Genomic DNA, 18,644 nt, shown 5'->3' with positions numbered 1-18,644 from the left:
TTTTTTGGAAGATAGTTTCTAAGATTTTTCTCTACACATTCAAATTAAACATGTATTAGACATTAACAATCCTGTACATGGTTCTATAGAACTCAAGCCAATAGTTCATACTAGTTTTTTAAGATTTTTTTTAATGTTTATTTTTGACAGAAAGAGATAACAAACGGGGGAGGGGTAGAGAGAGAGGGAGACAAAGAATCCCAAGCAAGCCAGGCTGCCAGCACAAAGCCCTACATAGAGCTTGAACTCATGAACCATGAGATCATGACCTCAAAATCAAGATTCACATACTTAACCAATTGAGCCACCCAGGCGTCCCTTAAAGATTTTATTTGTAAGTAATCTCTACACCCAACGTGGGGCTGGAACTCACAACCCCAAGATCAAGAGTCACATGCTCCACTGACCCAGCCAGCCCGGCGCCCCATCAATAGTTCATGTTAAAAAGGAGAGTGATAATTTAAAATACTAGCATTTGGTAATGGTAGCAAAGCTTTCATCTAAGGACATCAAAGCAACTCTTAAACACCTATTAATTATAGTCATTCTGAACTGTCCTGTTTGCTGCAGAATACAAGCATGAACATGATCACATTCTACCTGAATGACACAAAGTATTATTTAAAACATTTGTGTTTAATATCCAATAATTATGATAAATGGGGGTATAACAACAAAAGTTGTTTTGGATAAGTACTTCAAAATGAAAAGTAAAATCTTCTCAACATGAACTTCAGTAACTGTCATCCAGAAAAATTCAGAAGGCCAGAATAAACTTTTTTTATTCTACTAAAGAAAAAAATCTATTAAACAAACTACAAACACTGTAAAAAAAATACAACAAAAACACTGTTTTCAGCTACTTTAGATATACTTGATGTTTAATTCAAAAAGGAGGTAATAAGGCAGAAAGAACTACAAAATGGGAGTAGAGGAACAGCCAGAATTTAGTGTACCTACAATGTGACAGGCACAGTACTGGGTTCCTTAAAATGTTATTCTTGGTTAACTGTCATAGCAATCCTATGACAGAGTCACTATTATTTTTAGCTTACAAACAAACAAGAACACCAGTGTTTCCTCAAGTTCATATAGCCAGTAAAGGGCAATGCCAAGATTCTTGGCCACGCTGGTCTGTCTCTGAGCTGTGAAGCTGTCCTACTCAGCACAGTACCTACTCTAAGAAGCAAGTGATCCAGGTTAAAGTACTAACATTTCCACAGATCTAGGTTTCAGTTTCCTTTTCTATAAAATGAAGAGGGTAAACTCAATTATGTCTATAATTCTAGGTTATTATAATATATTAAGAGGTAGAATTATTTAGATTCATGCTTAAAGATACTTACCAATCACTTGTATACATTTTACTAGCTATAGCTCTAGGCTATCGGCTTTCATTCTATGCTTTTCTTGAGTGTTCTATCAGAAACTTAAAAAAGATCAACATAGGGGGTACCTGTCTGGCTCAGTCAGCAGAGAATGCAACTCTTGATCTCGGGGTCATGAGTTTAAGCCCTACATTGGGTGTATAGCTCACAAAAAAAAAAAAAAAAAAAAAAAAAGAGAGAGAGAGAGAGAGAGAAAGAAAGAAAAAAAGAAAAAGATCAACATAGGAGAGACAGAGCAGATACCAAGACCTCTTTCCCAAAAGTAAGAAAAGAAATGCACAAAAAGAAATATATAAGACAATTTAATGATGCTTAAGAAATTACAACTTTTTTTTAATGTTTATTTATTTATTTTGTGAGAGAGAATGAGCATGAGCAGGGAAGAGGGACAGAGGGAGAGGGACAGAAAATCCCAAGCAGGTTCCAAGCTCAGCATGGAGCCAGACACAGGGCTTGATCCCACAACCCTGGGATCATGACATGAGCTGAAATCAAGTCAGACACCCAACAGATTGAGCCACCCAGGTGCCCAAAAAAATTACACCTTGATAAAAATCCTAAAACAAAGCCTTTTAACATAAAGCTTTTAAATTTATGAATCTTGGGGCGCCTGGGTGGCGCAGTCGGTTAGGCGTCCGACTTCAGCCAGGTCACGATCTCGCGGTCCGTGAGTTCCAGCCCCGCATCGGGCTCTGGGCTGATGGCTCAGAGCCTGGAGCCTGTTTCCGATTCTGTGTCTCCCTCTCTCTCTGCCCCTCCCCCGTTCATGCTCTGTCTCTCTCTGTCCCAAAAATAAATAAACGTTGAAAAAAAAAAATTTATGAATCTTAATGTGTTTTCATCATCAAAAGAATCACCAGAGTTCATTTATTAATTGCCAGCATTATTTATAAGACTTTGACACTTTGACTTTAAGACAGTAAAGACTGAGGTTCTTTGGAAAAATGGCAGATTCTACATCTGGGGCAGGAAATGTAAAATGAGCCTGGAACATCTTATCCCAGATATGATGGTTAATTTTATATGACTCCTTGACTGCCAGGATGCCCAGACATTTGTTCAAACACTATTCTGGGTTTGTCTGTCAGGATGTTTCTGAATGAGATTAACATTTGAAATTGTAGACTAAGTAAAGCAAATTGCCCTCCCTGATGTGGGGAGCCCTATCCAATCATTTGAAGGCCAGAATGAACAAAAAAGCTGACACCCTCACAAGTAAGATGGAATTCGTCCTGCCTGACAGACTTCAGGCTGGTACACTGGTTTTCTTCCTTCCTTCAGACTAAAACCAAAACAACACTGGCTCTTCCTGAGTCTTGAGCTGGACCGGAACTACATACACCACTAGCTCTCCTGGGCCTCCAGATGCTAAACACAGATCTTGAAACTTGTGAGCCTCTAAAGTTCATAAGCGAATTTATTATAACAAATCTCTTTCTATATATATGCATATATCCTTTTGGTTATGTTTTTCTAGATAATACAGACTAATACACCACAATGCAAGAAAGTTATCACAGACTATTAGGGCCATGTCTAGAGGACTCAAGAGTCAGCTTAAAGAGACTCCAACTGGGGCGCATGGGTGGCTCAGTCGGTTGAGCAGCCAACTTCGGCTCAGGTCATGATCTCGCGGTCCATGAGTTCGAGCCCCGCGTCGGGCTCTGTGCTGACAGCACAGAGCCTGGAGCCTGTTTCACATTCTGTGTCTCCGTCTCTCTGACCCTCCCCTGTTCATGCTCTGTCTCTCCCTGTCTCAAAAATAAATAAATGTTAAAAAAAAAAAAAAAAAAAGAGACTCCAAATGACTAAAGATGGGACAAATTGAGTATCTTTTAAGTCTATGAGTTCACAATGACACTTGAAAAATTTTTTTTTGCTCGTCACCTGTATCCAAAGGTACCTTTTATCCTAATGCTAAGGAACCAATTCATTATTTTGATAACTGGTAAATAAAGGAAAAGGATCAAGCATTACTTATCCCACTTTTTCTAAATGAACTGTTCCTTCAAGTAACTAGATTAATTGAGGACAGGAAATATCCTCTTAGAGAAATATTATAGATAATAAATGAAGGTAGAGTGATTAAAAACTGTCACCACTTCACAAGTCCTAATAAATTATTAGATCTAAACAGTGATCACGAATGGCTACAGGTATCACCAAAGAGAGAGAATCAGGCAATTCCCTACTGTCTGACAAAAACAAAAACAAAAACCCTAAATCTGATCTAGTCCCTAAATCTGTGTTGTTCACTACAGGAGTCACTAGCCCCATGTGGCTACTAGGCACTTGCAATTGTAGCAAATTCTAATTGAGATGTGATATGTGTAAAATATACACCAGATTTCTAAGATTTAGTACAAAAAATGTAAAATACATCAATAGTTATGCTGGCTTCATGTTGAAATAATATTTTGGATATAGTAAGTGGAATAAAATATATTAAAACCAATTTCTCGGGGCGCCTGGCTGGCTCAGTCAGTTAAGCGTCTGACTTCAGCTCGGGTCATGATCTCATAATCTGTGAGTTCGAGCCTCGCATCGGGCTCTGTGCTGACAGCTGAAAACCTGGTACCTACTTCGGATTCTGTGTCTCCCTCTCTCTCTGCCCCTCCCCGCTCACACTGTCTCTCTCTGTCTCAAAAATAAATAAAAACATTAAAATAAATAAATAAACAAACAAACAAATAAATAACCAATTTCTCCTGTTTTATGTTTTTAAAGTGGATACCAGAAAGAATTCAAATTACCAATATGTGGCTCAAATTTATGGCTTTCTTTTTATTTATACTAGACAATGCTGCTCTAGATCTAATTAACAATTTTTATAAAATAAATGTGACAGAAGAACATGTTGAACACCATCCCAGAGATGGAGTTACAAAGATCCAGGCTGCAAGAATCTCTAAAAAAGAAAAGACCCAGTTTCTTCAACAACAAAACAAAATTGCAAGGAGAAAAAAAAAAAAAAGAAAAAACAGAGTGAGATGGAAAGGGAATGTGTAGATTTAAAAAGACATAATATCAGGAAGGAGGCAAAAAGGTCTCCTCATCACAGCTTTTCTTTCTTTCTTTTAACATTTATTTATTTTTGAGAGAGAGAGTCCAAGCATGGGAGGGGCAGAGAGGGAAGGAGACAGAAAATTGGAAGCAGACTCCACACTATCAGCACAGAATTTAACGTGGGACTCGAAGTCATGAACTATAAGATCATGCATGACCTAAGCCAAAGTTCAACGCTCAACCAATTGAGCCACCCAGGTACCCCAGCTCTTTGACATTAAACTGGAAAAGACAAGAAAAGAAAAGGTATACAGATCGGGGAAAAAAAAGAATAAAAACTGTCCATCTAAGCAAATGACATGATCATCTATGTAAAAAAATCCACAAGAATCAGTAACAACTCCTGAAATAAATGAGCAAGTATAGCAAGGTTGCAGAACACAGGTTAAAATACAAAAGTCAACTGCTTTTCTCTATACCAGCAATGAAGAAGTGGAATTTGAAATGAAAACACAGTAACACTTATATTAACACCAAAAAAAAAAAAAAAAGATGAAATACTTGGGTATGAAACTAACAAAATTGTATAAAACCTACATGAAATAAACTACAAATTCTGATAAATGAAACCATAGAACTAAATAAATGAATGGAAACATATTCCATGTTCATGGATAGGAAGACTCAATATTAACAAGATGTCAGTTCTTCCAATTTAATCTACAGATTCAATGCACCCCAATCAAAAGCCCAGCAAGTTACTTTGTGGGTATCAACAAACTCATTCTGAATATTTATTTCATGGAGAGGCAAAAGACCAAGAAAAGCCAACATAATATTGAAGGAGAACAAAGTTGGAGGACAACTGCTGCTACCCAACATTAAGACTTACTATAAAGCTACAGTAGTCAAGACAAAATGATATTGGCTAAAAAACAAACACAGCAATGGATCAGAATACAGAGCCCAAAAATAGACACCCGGAAATATAGTCATCTGATCTTTGACAAAAGAAAGGAGTCAATAAAATTAAGAAGAGTCTTTTCAACAAATGGTGGCTGAACAAACAGACAAATATGGTAAATCTCTACCTCTTCTATTCAATTTTGCTGTGATCCTAAAACTGCTCTAAAGAAATATTTTTTAATAGTAATATTTTTAAAATACTTATGAGACATATTAACCACTAGCAACATATGAGCCTTATTTGAATTGCAACTTAAAAACAGTTTAAAAAAAAAATTGTGACTGGGCGCCTGGGTGGCTCAGTCAGTCAAGCGTCCAATTCTTGATTTTGGCTCAGGTCATGACGTCATTAGTTTGTGGGGTTGAGCCTACATCAGGCTCCACACTGACAGCACAGAGCCTGCTTGCGATTCTCTCTCCCTCTTAGCCCCTCCCCCTTCTCTTAAAATAAATAAACTTTAAAATCATAATAATATGGAGGTAAAAATAATATGGGAGGGCAGATGCAAGGGGATACAGGTGAAACAAACTGGCAATGGGCTAATAATTTTGTAGTCCTGGGACAGGTAAATGGGAATTCATTACACTATCCTCCCCAGTTGTGTAAAACCACAGAATTTGAGTTAAAAAGAACTTTGGAGGGGTGCCTGGGTGGCCCAGTCAGTTAAGCGTCTGACCTCAGCTCAGGTCATGATCTCACAGTTCATGAGTTCGGGCCCAGCGTCAGGCTCTGCGCTGACAGCTCGGAGCCTGGAGCCTGCTTTGGATTCTGTGTCTCCCTCTCTCTCTGCCCCTCCCCTGCTCAAGCTCTGTGTCTCTGCCTCTCAAAAATAAATAAATATTTTTAAAAAAAGAAGAACTTTGGAAATCAGAGAATGGTAAACGTGAGCGAAAGAAATGGAAACAAAGCCAAAAATATCTGAGTTTGTGACCTGGATAAGAAACTTTGAGTTTCAGTTTTTTCATCTATAAAAATAAGTATAAAACACTAAGTACCTTACACAGGATGGCTTAGCATTAAGTGGAATAACACATACAAAAACATGTATTTCCTTAAAAAGCCAACTGTTTCCTAAAGTACTAAACAAACACAAACTCGACTGGCCTAATCTCTTTTTGAAAGTGAGAAAAATTTTTTAAATCCTCATAAGTCTACATGCAATTTGCTCCTCCTTCCTAAAACCATCCCTTTATCCCCAGTAACCATCACTTTATCCCCAGAATATACTGTATACAGTGTATCCCAGTTTTATACAGAAGACACTCTACATATTCCCCATGCTTAAATGGTGACTTATTTTAAGATGAAAAGAATTTTACAAACTTACCACTCACCAGCTAGTGTTAGTTACTACTACCCGTTATTTGGTGATTTTTAGAGTTCCAAATAGACACACTTCTTTTGACTAACAGGTGGTACTTATTACTTTTGCCATTAAGAAATAGTTTAATGAGGGGTGCCTGGGTGGCTCAGTCAGTTGAGCGACTGACTTCAGCTCAGGTCATGATCTCACGGTTTGTGAGTTCGAGCCCCATGTCAGGCTCTGTGCTGACAACTCAGAGCCTGGAGCCTGCTTTGGATTCTCTGTCTCCCTCTCTCTCTGCCCTCCCCCGCTCATGCTCGGTCTCTCTCTGTCGCAGAAATAAACATTAAAAATTAAAAAAAAAAAAAAGAAATAGTTTAATGATCTTCCTTTCCAACCCAGGCCCAGGAGAATGGCTCCTGCAAAGAAGGGTGGAGAGAAGAAGAGTCATTCTCCATCAACGAGGTAGCGACCAGAGAATACACCATCAACATTCACAAGCGCATCCATGGAGTGGGTTTCAAGAAGCATGCTCCTCAGGCACTCAAAGAGATCCGGATATTTGCTATGAAGGAGATGGGAACCCCAAATGTGCACATTGACACCAGGCTCAACAAAGCTGTTTGGGCCAAAGGAATAAGGAATATTCCATACCATATCCGTGTGCAGTTGTCCAGAAAACATAACGAGGATGAAGATACACCAAACAGGCTCTATACACTGGTTACCTATGTACCTGTCACCACTTTCAAAAATCTACAGACTGTTAACGTGGATGAGAACTGCTGATTGTCAAATAAAGGTATAAAACTATAAAAAGAAACTGTTTAATGAGTGTTTGCCATTAAAACTAGCCCTGATATTCACATCCCAGAGAAAGCTAAATCACTTGATGCCAGTTCTTTACGGATTTCAAGGATCTCACACATATTTTAGTTAAAATTTATTAAAAATTTCTTTCCTCAGGGTGCCTGGGTGGCTCAGTCAGTTAAGCATCTGACTTTGGCTCAGGTCATGATCTCATAGTTTGTGGGTTCGAGCCCCATGTTGAGCCCCATGTTGAGCTCCACACTGTCAGTGTAGAGCCTACTTGGGATTCTCTCTCTCTCCTCGCCTCCCTCTCTCTACCCCTCCCCCACTTGTGTGTACATGTGCTCACTCTCTCAAAATAAATGAATAAACTTTAAGTTAAAAAAAAAATTTCTTTTCTCAATTTTTTTAAGTTAAATACCTTAGGAAAGAATAACATTTAGGCAAACACAACCTAATAGATGCTGCAACATTTGTACAATGGTATAAATCATTTCTGTCAATGGTTATTTTGGGGTGTCAAATTTTAGATACTTACTTTGGTCACCTCTATATAGTCTAAAGTTTTCTATATAATGAAGCATTTTTATGATAGAAAAAAAGCTTTGTATAAATATAGAATAATAGAGGACTTCATTCTATAAAGGAACATGGAAACAATAATGAATACTAAATTGTTTTGTAGTTACTGATGTAACTTCATTAAATGAAAATTGCTATGTAAAAGAAGTTAATAGGTCTCAATCAGTTGGTCATCAATTAATAGTAACTATTTTTAATAGAAATATAATCTTTTAATAAAATTTTATAAATTTTTAATGTTAGTGTCCAGTGGAAAATTTTTAAATTTTGAGGTGACATTTATGCAATTGAAGAGTTCTGAAAATAGTTACAATGACATTACTGTTCTGACCTCTGTTCTCATATATTACCTTGGAGAGCCATCTGAGGCCTCAGAAGAATGAGGGAATGACCAGGAAGCTCAGACAACAGGAATCAAAATTTACAAGTCCCAACCAAGAGTCAGGAGTCCTGCCTGTGTAACTCAATCTGTGGTTCAAGAACCACATTCAAGAAATCAGCTGGTGTGCTTAATAAAAAATCAGACTCCCCCAAAGCCTAACCCAAAAAGACTGAATCAGAATATATATGAAAGTATCAAGCCACATAACAGCACTTCACTAAAGATTATTTTATTTTCTTCCTATAAACCTTAAATAGCTTCCCCCAGCCCATGAAACCATCTCACATCATTTAAATAATTCCAAATATCTCATCTTGCAAAGTGATCCTAGTACCTGGTTCTGCCTCTCTTGGCAACAGGATGCATCCGCAGACCTGAGATCCTTCTGGCTTCAGTTAACACCAAGGGACCCAGGGCTGCCTACACCTAAGTGGAGCGGACTACAAAGAGCTTCTACCCTGGGATTAACAACTCTGCTCAGGAGCTTTCATGTTCATCTTCTAACCTGGAAGTCTCTGAATTTTGCACTGCCTACAACTCCTAGTAGTATTAGCAGATTTCCTTCTCCTGGTAGCAAACCTAGTTATTTGTTCTGTCAGTGATTCAACTGCAGAGTGTTCTGTCAGTGACCAAATTGTACAGTGATAAATCTTCGAAGAAGTGCCTCAGATTAATTACAAAGGAGGCCTCCTTCTCTTACTTTTTCTCTCCTTGATACCGAAACTACCTTCCACACTTCATATCCCTGAATTTCAACTCCATACTCTCCCCCAAATTCCTGACATATAAACTGTTTTATTTCACAATCAACATCTATTTGTGTTTTTTGTTTTCATCTTAATTTTATTGTCAATGTTGTCCATTATAGATAGAATTTTAGATATAAATACATCTTCTCTCTAACGAGGACATTTCCATTCTTCGTTTTTAACCTATTCTCAAAAGCTAGAAAACACTACAGTACTGTTTCAGGTTACAGCGTATTATTTATGAAAGAAAATTTTTTAAAAATTTTTAACGTTTATTTATTTTTGAGAGAGAGAGAGAGACAGAGCATGAACAGGGGAGGGGCAGACAGCTAGGGAGACACAGAATCCGAAGCAGGCTCCAGGCTCTGAGCTGTCAGCATGGAGCCCGATGTGGGGCTCAAACTCATAAACCTTGAGATCATGACCTGAACTGAAATCAAGAGTCAGACACTTAACCAACTGAGCCACCCAGGCACCCCTATAAAACAAAACTTTAAAAGGGTGGAGATACGTAGTTGATTAAACTACTAAAAAATTTAAAATACCAAACATTTTGATTTGATCATATGTACATACTATATTTTTACTAATATTCATTAATAATGTTTATTTTAGGGTCACTTGGGTGGCTCAGACAATTAAGCCTCTGACTCTTGATTCTGGCTCAGGTCATGACCTTCAAGGTTCATCAATTCAAGCCCTGTGTCAGGTTCTGCATCAGCAGTAGAGAAACTACTTGGGATTCTCTCTCTCTCTCTCTCTCTCTCTCTCTCTCTCTCTCTTTCCCCTTTCTCTCTCTCTTAAAATAAATACATTTTAAAAAATAAGAATAATAATGTTTATTTTAGGCAAGTGTTATAAACAATTCAATATTATTATACAGAAAAGGCTAGTTACTACATCCAGTTAGTCATTTAAGACTGTATTAATCACACAGGAAACTTTCTGGCAGGATTCCTAATCTCCAATATTTTAACAGAAAGTTACATATGGTGAACTTCCAGTTAAGTGAATATATCAAGTTACAAAGCCATATATATATATATATATATATATATATATATATATATATATGTGTGTGTGTGTGTGTGTGAAATGAAGTTATTTTAGGATAAGAGATGATTTATTTCAATTTTGCATTTACTTATATTTTCTAAATTTTCTTTAAGGTATCTGAACTACTTCTGTAATAAGAATAACACAAGCTTTTCTTTTTCATAATTTTCAATAGCCATCTCTCCAAACAGAGGAACAATTCTGTTCCTGGGTGCTCACAACACTTTTACTCACTACACTTCAAAACGTGGCTAGTTTAAAAGAGCTAATGTTGGTTTAATTGATCTCAGCCTCTGTCCTATTTCAGACAACTACTCAAGCAGTTTTATAGTTACGTTTGTTTCGTTGATTCATCCACTTAATCAAACATTTTATTAAATACCCATTCAATGCTAGGCACTGTCACATCCTGGCTTCCTAATGAGTCTAAGGTAACTGTTGACATCTTTCTTTTATTTTATTTTATTTTTGAGACAGAGAGAGACAGAGCATGAGCGGAGGAGGGGCAGAGAGAGGAGACCTAGAATCTGAAGCAGGCTCCAGGCTCTGAGCTGTCAGCACAGAGCCCGACATGGGGCTAGAACTCACAGACCATGAGATCATGACCCGAGCTGAAGTTGGACGCTGAACCGACTGAGCCACCCAAGCGCCCTGTTGACATCTTTCTTGACGAAACAGCATACATAGTTCTCATTCACACTCAGGACGCACTATAATTCCATAGAGATCGAGTAAAAAAATACTGTAGCTACATGAGCAAAATACCTTTTATTGCCACCATTAATACCTTGTCCAATCTGAAGCAATGTTTCAGGTTGAAAGTTATTTCATACAGTCACCCACTAACTAGCCAGGAAAAGTTTACCTCTCTCCAAACCCCACCTAAAAATTTTGCCTTTTTTACATTTTCAGATTAACTTACACATTGATACATTCACATGGATGCTAATAACAGCCTGCAAATTATGAGATATTCTGTTAAATTATAAAGATTGTAGACCCTTCTTTCTTGGGTATAAACATAAGACAGGCATATTTATGCAGAAAAATGTTTAAAAGAATAAACTTTCTGTTTTGAAATGCCACTAAAACCAAGCATGAGGAAGATTCAATAATATAAAATTGAATCAAAAAAGTCTTACCACCAGATTCAGAAAAATACAAACTAGTAATAGCACCATACAAAATTAGGATTAGGTGTGTGGTACATTTTTTTGTTAATAATCTTTCACTCAAATGTTTCTCTAACTGGTATACCTGGGATGTGGTCTGGGAGTATAATGAACCTAACTCTAACTCTCCTTGAACTGATGTACAGTAATGCCAGTACACAGCTACTTTTGGAGGTGATATCTGTCATCTGTTTCCTATTCCCCCATCTTTTAATGTGTGTGAAACAAACTGAACTGCGTTAGAGAAACATACCAAATCACGAAATAATCTAACAAGACAAAAATGAAAGCTTTATTTAAAAACTAATTTAAAGAAGACAACACTAATGACCTTACAGAAATAAAAAAGGTTATAAGGGAACACTATGAACAACTGCACACCAACAAATGAGACAACCTAGATGAAATGGATAAATTCCTAGAAACACACAAACTATCCAAATTGACTAAAGAATAGAAAATTTCAACATATGTATAACAAGTAAAGAGACTGAGTCAGCAACCTCCCAACAAAGAAAAGTCCAGGACCAGAAGGCTTTACTGCTGAATCCTACCAAACATATAGAATAGAATTAATGCAATCCTTCTCAAAGTCCTCCAAAAAACAGAAGAGCAGGGACCACTTCCTAACTCACTCTACTGCACCACCCTGATAACAAAGCCAGACAAAGACATCACAAGAAAACTACAAACCAATATTCTTTATGAATACAGATGGAGAAACCCTCAGTGAGATACCAGCAAATGAAATACAGCAACACAGTAAAAGGATTATACTCAACCAGTAGAATTTATCTCAGGAGTGCAAGGGCAGTTCAATATATGTAACTAAACAATGCAATAGACCACATTATTAAACGAAAGGAAACATAGCACATGATCATTTCAATTGACACAGAGAAAGCATTTCACGAAATCCAACACCCTTTTGTGAAAAATACAGACTTGGAATAAAAGGAAACTTCCTTAAACTAAGAAAGGGACATTTGTGAGAAAACCCACAGCTAATATCATACTCAACAGCAAAAAGTGAAAGCTTTCCCCCTAAAATTAAGAATAAGACAGGAATGCCCACTTTTGCCACTTCTATCCAATATTGTAGTGGAAGTTCTACCCAAAGTAATTAGGTACGAAAAAGAAATAAAAGGCATCCAAATTGGAAAGGAAGATACAAACTCTCCCTATTCACAGATGACTTACATTAAAAAGTTCTAAAGAAAAAAAAAAAATTCTAAAGAACCCACATTAAAACTATTAGAGCTAATAAAGGAATTTAGCTGTGTTGTAAGAAGATCAAACAAAACTCAACTGTATTTCTATGCATTAGTGAGGACCAACCCAAAAAAGAAACTAAGAAAACAAGTCTATGTACGATAGAATCAAAAAGAATACTTAGCTATAAATTTAACCAAGTGTATGAAAGACATATACACAAAAAAACTATAAATATTACTGAAATAAAGATCTAATAAATGAAAAAAAAATCCTGTGTTTATGAGTTGAAAGACTTAATACTGTTAAAACGGCAATACTCCCCAAAGTGATCAAAGGATCCAATGAAATCTCTATTAAAATCTCAACTCTCTTTTTTGCAGAAATGGAAAAGCTGATCCTCAAATTCATTTGGAATTTCCAAGGGCCCTGAATAGCCAAAATAATCTTGAAAAAGAACAAAGGGAGAAGACTCACAATTCCCAATTTCAAACCTTACTACAAAACTAAAGTGATCAAAAGTGTGGTACTGGCATAAGGACAGACCAATGGAATAGAACTCAAAGTCCAGAAATATGTCCAAACATCTATAGAATAGAAAAGAAAATCCAGCAATAAACCCAAACATGTATAGCCAATTCAATGGCAAAAGAAGAAACTCTTCAACAAATGGTGCTGAGACAACTGGACATCCACATGCAAAAAAATATGGGAATGCAAGCTGGTGCAGCCACTCTGGAAAACAGTATGGAGGTTCCTCAAAAAACTAAAAACAGAACTACCCTACAACCCAGCAATTGCACTACTAGGCATTTACCCAAGGTATACAGGTGTGCTGTTTCGAAGGGACACATGCACCCCAATGTTTATAGCAGCACTATCAACAACAGCCAAAGTATGGAAAGAGCCCAATGTCCATCGATGGATGAATGGATAAAGAAGATGTGGTATACATACACAATGGAGTATTACTCGGCAATCAAAAAGAATGAAATTTTGCCATTTGCAACTACCTGGATGGAACTGGATGGTATTATGCTAAGTGAAATTAGTCAGTCAGAGAAACACAAAAATCACATGACTTCACTCCTACGAGGACTTTGTAAGAGACAAAACAGATGAACATAAGGGAAGGGAAACAAAAATAATATAAAAACAGGGAGGGGGACAAAACAGAAGAGACTCATAAATATGGAGAACAAACTGAAGGTTACGGGAGGGATGGTGGGAGGGGGGATGGGCTAAATGGGTAAGAGGCACTAAGGAATCCACTCCTGAATTCATTGTTTCACTATCTGCTAACTAATTTGGATGTAAATTTTTAAAAATAAAATTTTAAAAATAAAAAAATAAAGTATAAAAAAGATGTGGCATACATACAATAGGATATTACCCATCCGTGAAAAAGAATGAAATCTTGCCTTTTGCTAAAACATGGATGGATCTAGAGGGTATAGTGCTAAGTGAAAAAAGTCAGTCACAGAAAGACAATACCATATGATTTCACTCATAAGTGGAATTTAAGAAACAAAACAAATGAACAAGAGATACACACACACCAAAAAAAGAAAAAACAAACAAACAACAACAACAAAAACCCCTTTTAAATATGGAGAACAAACTGGCAGTTACCAGAGGGGATATGGGTGAAAGAGGTACAGGGGATCAAGAGCACACTTACTGTGATGATCAGTGGGTAAGGTACACAACTGTGCAATCATTATATTGCACACCTGAAATTAAATATAGCGCTGCATGTTATTACACTTGAATGTAAAAGAATAAATTAGTTTTTAGAAAAGAAAAAAAGAAGAATAAAGCTGGAACCCTACCCTCACCCTATATACAAAATTTATCTCAAAATGAACCAATAACCTAAACGTAACAGCTAAAACTATAACACTCTCAGAATAAAAACAGGGGCAAATCATCAGGACCTTGCATTTGCTAACAATTTGGGTGGGTTTTTTTTTAACGTTTATTTTTATTTTTGAGAGACAGAGAGAGACACATCATGAGCCAGAGATAGAAGGAAACACAGAATCCAAAGCAGGCTCCAGGCTCTGAGCTATCAGCACAGAGCCCACCCAACATGGGGCTCGAACCCATGAACCGTGAGTTCATGACCTGAGCCGAAGTTGGACACTTGATTGACTGAGCCACCCAGGCGCCCCAGCTAAGTGTTTCTTATTAGACATACTATCAAAAGTACAAGCAAACAGGGGCGACTGGGTGGCTGAGTTGGTTAAGTGTCCAACTCTTGATTTTGGCTCAAGTCACAATCCCAGAGTTGTGGGATCGAGCCCTGCACAGGGTCCATGCTGAATGTGGAGCTTGTTTAAGATTCTCTCTCTCCCTCAATCCCTCTCCCCGACACATGCATGCATTCTTCCTCTTTCTCTCAAATGGAATGAAATGAAATGAGATGAAAAATAAACAAAATGACTTTAAAAAGTATGAGCAAACAAAAGAAAAAACAGGTAAAAGTGGACTTCATCAAAATAAAAAAGTTCTACACATGAAACGATATTGTCAAGAAGTTGAAAAGACAACCGTAAAGGAGAAAATACTTGCAACTCATATATCTGATAGAGAATTAATACCTAGAATATATACAGAACTCTTACAACTCAACAACAAAAGGACAAGCAAACCAGTTTAAAAATGTGCAAAAGACCTGAATAAACATTCCTCCAAATAAGGTATACACATGGCCAATACACACATGAAAAGATGTTCAATATCATTAGTGATTATGAAATGCTAATCAATCTACACTGGCATACCATTTCACGCTAGTTAGGATCGCTATGAAAGAAGGAAAGGAAAAGGAAAAGGAAAACAAAAAGGAAAAGGAGAAGGAAAAGCCACCTGGGGCCTGGTTTAGTCAATAGAATATGCAACCCTTAATCTCAGGATCATAAATTTAAGCCTCACGTTGGGCACAGAGCTTACTTTAAAAAAGGAAAAGGGGCACCTGGGTGGTTCAGTCGGTTAAGCCTCCGACCTTGGCTCAGGTCATGATCTCGTAATTCATGAGTTAGAGCCCCACATCCAACCAACTCTGTGCTGACAGTTCGGAGCATGGAGCCTGCCTCAGATCTTGTGTCTCCCTCTCTCTCTGCCCCTCCCCTGTTTGTGTGCTCATGCTTGCTCGCTCACTCTCTCTCTCTCTCTCTCTCTCTCCCTCTCAAAAATAAACATTAAAAAAAATTTTTCTAAAGAAAATAACAAGTGATTGACAGGATGTAGAGAAATTAGAATGTTCATATGTTGCTGGTGGGACTATTACATGGTACAGGCAGTGTGGAAAATAGTTTGGCAGTTCCTAATTCCTATAGAATTAGCATATGATCCAGCAATTCCAACAACATCCAAAAGAAATAAAAACAGATATTCCAACAAATATTTGTACACAAATCTCCATAACAGCACTAGTGACAAACACCAAAAGATGAAAACAATTCAAAAGCCTACCAACCAATAACTGGATTAACAAAATGTGGTATGTGCATACAAAAAAATATTATTCAATCATAAAAAAGGAATGAAGTACCAATATATACTACAATTTGGATAAACCTTGAAAACATTATACTAAGTAAAAGAAGCCAGACACAAAAGGTCACAAACTGTATGATTCCATTTATATGAAATGCCCTAAATAGGTAAATCCACAGAGACAGAAAGCAGATAGGTGACTGACAGCAGCTATAGGTAGGCAAGAATGGGGTGCAACTTAATAGCCTTAATAGGTTAACTGCTTAATAGATTTCTTCTGGGGTTATAAGAATGTTTTGAAACTCAATACAGCTGGTAGCTGCACAATATTGTGACTATAATAAATGCCGATGAAATGTACACTTTAGGAGTGCCTGGGTGGCTCAGTAGATTAAGTGTCGGACTCTTGATTTCAGCTCAGGTCACAATCTCATGGTTTGTAAGATCAATCCCCATGTCAGGCTCTGCACTGACAGTGTGGAGCCTGCTTGGGATTCTCCCACCCTCTCTCTCTGCTCCTCCCCCGCTCACATTTTATCTCTCTTTCAAAATAAATTAAAAAAGAAATGTACACTTTAAAATGGCTAACTTTACATTATGTGGATTTCACCCTGGTAAAAAGAAAAAAAAGAATTTACACAAATCTCCAGTTTACAGAAGTTCGTAAGCATGATAGAAATGAAAAATCATTATATCAGAAACTGTGAAACTTCCTCTCTTTCCCTCTGTCTCTAATCTTCTGTACCTGGTTTAACACCAAGGACATCCATAAAACATATTAACTTACTCTGTATTACTAAAATAGGGGCACTTTATTTACTTACTACATTTTTGCCTGATAATCAATGAAAGAGGTAGGTTAAAAAAAAAGAAGAAGAAAAAAAGAAGCTAGGTCAGTTTATCACATCATTTGCAGTTAACAGTTGAAATAAATGAAAATTAGGGGCACCTGGGTTACTCAGTCAGTTGAGCGTCTGACTCTTGATTCTGGCCCAGGTCATGATCTCAGTTCAGGAGCTCAAGCCCACCATCAGGCTCCATGCTAACAGTGCGGAGCCTGCTTGGGATTCTCTCTCTCCCTCTCTCTCTGCCCTTCTCTTGTACTCTCTCTCAAAATAAATAAACTAAATAAGAAAATATATGAAAATTATTTTCAATTAACGTAATATTGGTTGGAATATTTTGTTTTTATATTCGAAACATGATTGTTTTAAAAAAACCATGTTATATATACCTAACAAGATGACTTAGTAAAGGATACTTCAGGTGTTACACACATTTCTTGGGACTCAAACTGACTCCTATGTAAAAATTAAAGGGGCCCTTAGCTGGTTCAATCAGGGGAGCATGCAACTCTTGATCTCAGGGTCATGAGTTCAGGCCCCACGTTGGGTGTACAGATTAGTTAAAAACAAAATCTTTTTTAAAAAAATTTAAAACATGCACATGCATACAGTCTGTTTTCTCAGGGCTTCAACATCTTTGGAATATAGCACTTCAAACTGCAAAACGAAATAAACTTAGAAAACATCTATGGATGGACATAGAGTACCAAAATCTAAATCAACTCAAATTTGCATTTATAATGCTACACCAAACAATAAAACAATGGTCATGTGTAATAAAATAGGTAGTGAAATCATAAAAGTTCTCAGCGGTATATTGAATTTTTAAATATTAAATAAATTAATACCAGTTTGGCAAGTAGAATGACACCTAAATTATGCATTCTCCTGGGATAAAGCTCCTTTAACTAGACAAAGCTGGGATTTAGGGAAAATTCTCATCTCTAGATCTGTGTGACAGACAGAGGAGTCAGCAGGCAACATACATAGAATAGGGTCTTACTGGCCCCGGTTAAGTGGAAGCCTACACTCGTCCTAAACCCATGCCCTGCCACCTAGACTCATGGAAGATGCCACCGAGATCTCAAGAAGATGCCACCGAGATCTCGAGAGTACTTGGTCAACACATTGTTTAGTGGGCATCTAGAAAAAGGTGTTCTGTTCTAGTTTCTTTTCTTCCCCACTGCCCCCCACATGGGGGCAGAGTACTAGAAAACAAAGTATCTTTGCCTGGAAACAGTCTCTAGACAGACTGAAAGGAAGAGAAGGAAGCAAATGTACAGCAATGGTGAGCTGAGAAAGGAGTCTAGACTCTAAACATACTTAAATATGGCAAAAATTAAAACTGCTGAAAATACTTAAATCCTCCTCAAACATTTCCCAAAAAATATAACAGGAGAGAAAAAAAATCTCTCATGTATCAATCCTTGGTTTTAATGTATTAAAAATGTGGGCAGTATCTAATACTAAATGTTTTTTTGTCATAGGAGAAACATTCATTCATGGCCCGCAATCAATACCATTTTATCCATGTGAATTTCTAGAGGTTGTGGAGAATGTCAATCCAGTAGCATAACAGACTACCTGTCTCAGAGAAAAAAAGTCTTGTGAACAGAGCCCTAGAACGAAAACATTGATTAGCTGCTCACCACGGGGCTGTGCTGGTAGCTA

The 18,644-nt window shown here is 37.2% G+C and overlaps 1 protein-coding gene and 1 pseudogene across 2 annotated transcripts in view; one reads left to right on the top strand and one right to left on the bottom strand.

The window, feature by feature from the left end:
- MEMO1 (mediator of cell motility 1) overlaps positions 1-18,644 on the bottom strand; it is a 119,490-nt gene that overhangs the window by 79,790 nt on the left and 21,056 nt on the right. The gene's annotated exons all lie outside the window — the stretch shown is intronic.
- LOC123581272 lies at positions 4,016-7,477 on the top strand (annotated as a pseudogene).

The sequence above is a fragment of the Leopardus geoffroyi genome, chromosome A3 (assembly GCF_018350155.1).
Source record: "Leopardus geoffroyi isolate Oge1 chromosome A3, O.geoffroyi_Oge1_pat1.0, whole genome shotgun sequence".
Lineage (NCBI taxonomy): Eukaryota > Metazoa > Chordata > Mammalia > Carnivora > Felidae > Leopardus > Leopardus geoffroyi.
This window is presented reverse-complemented; position numbering and strand designations above follow the sequence as displayed.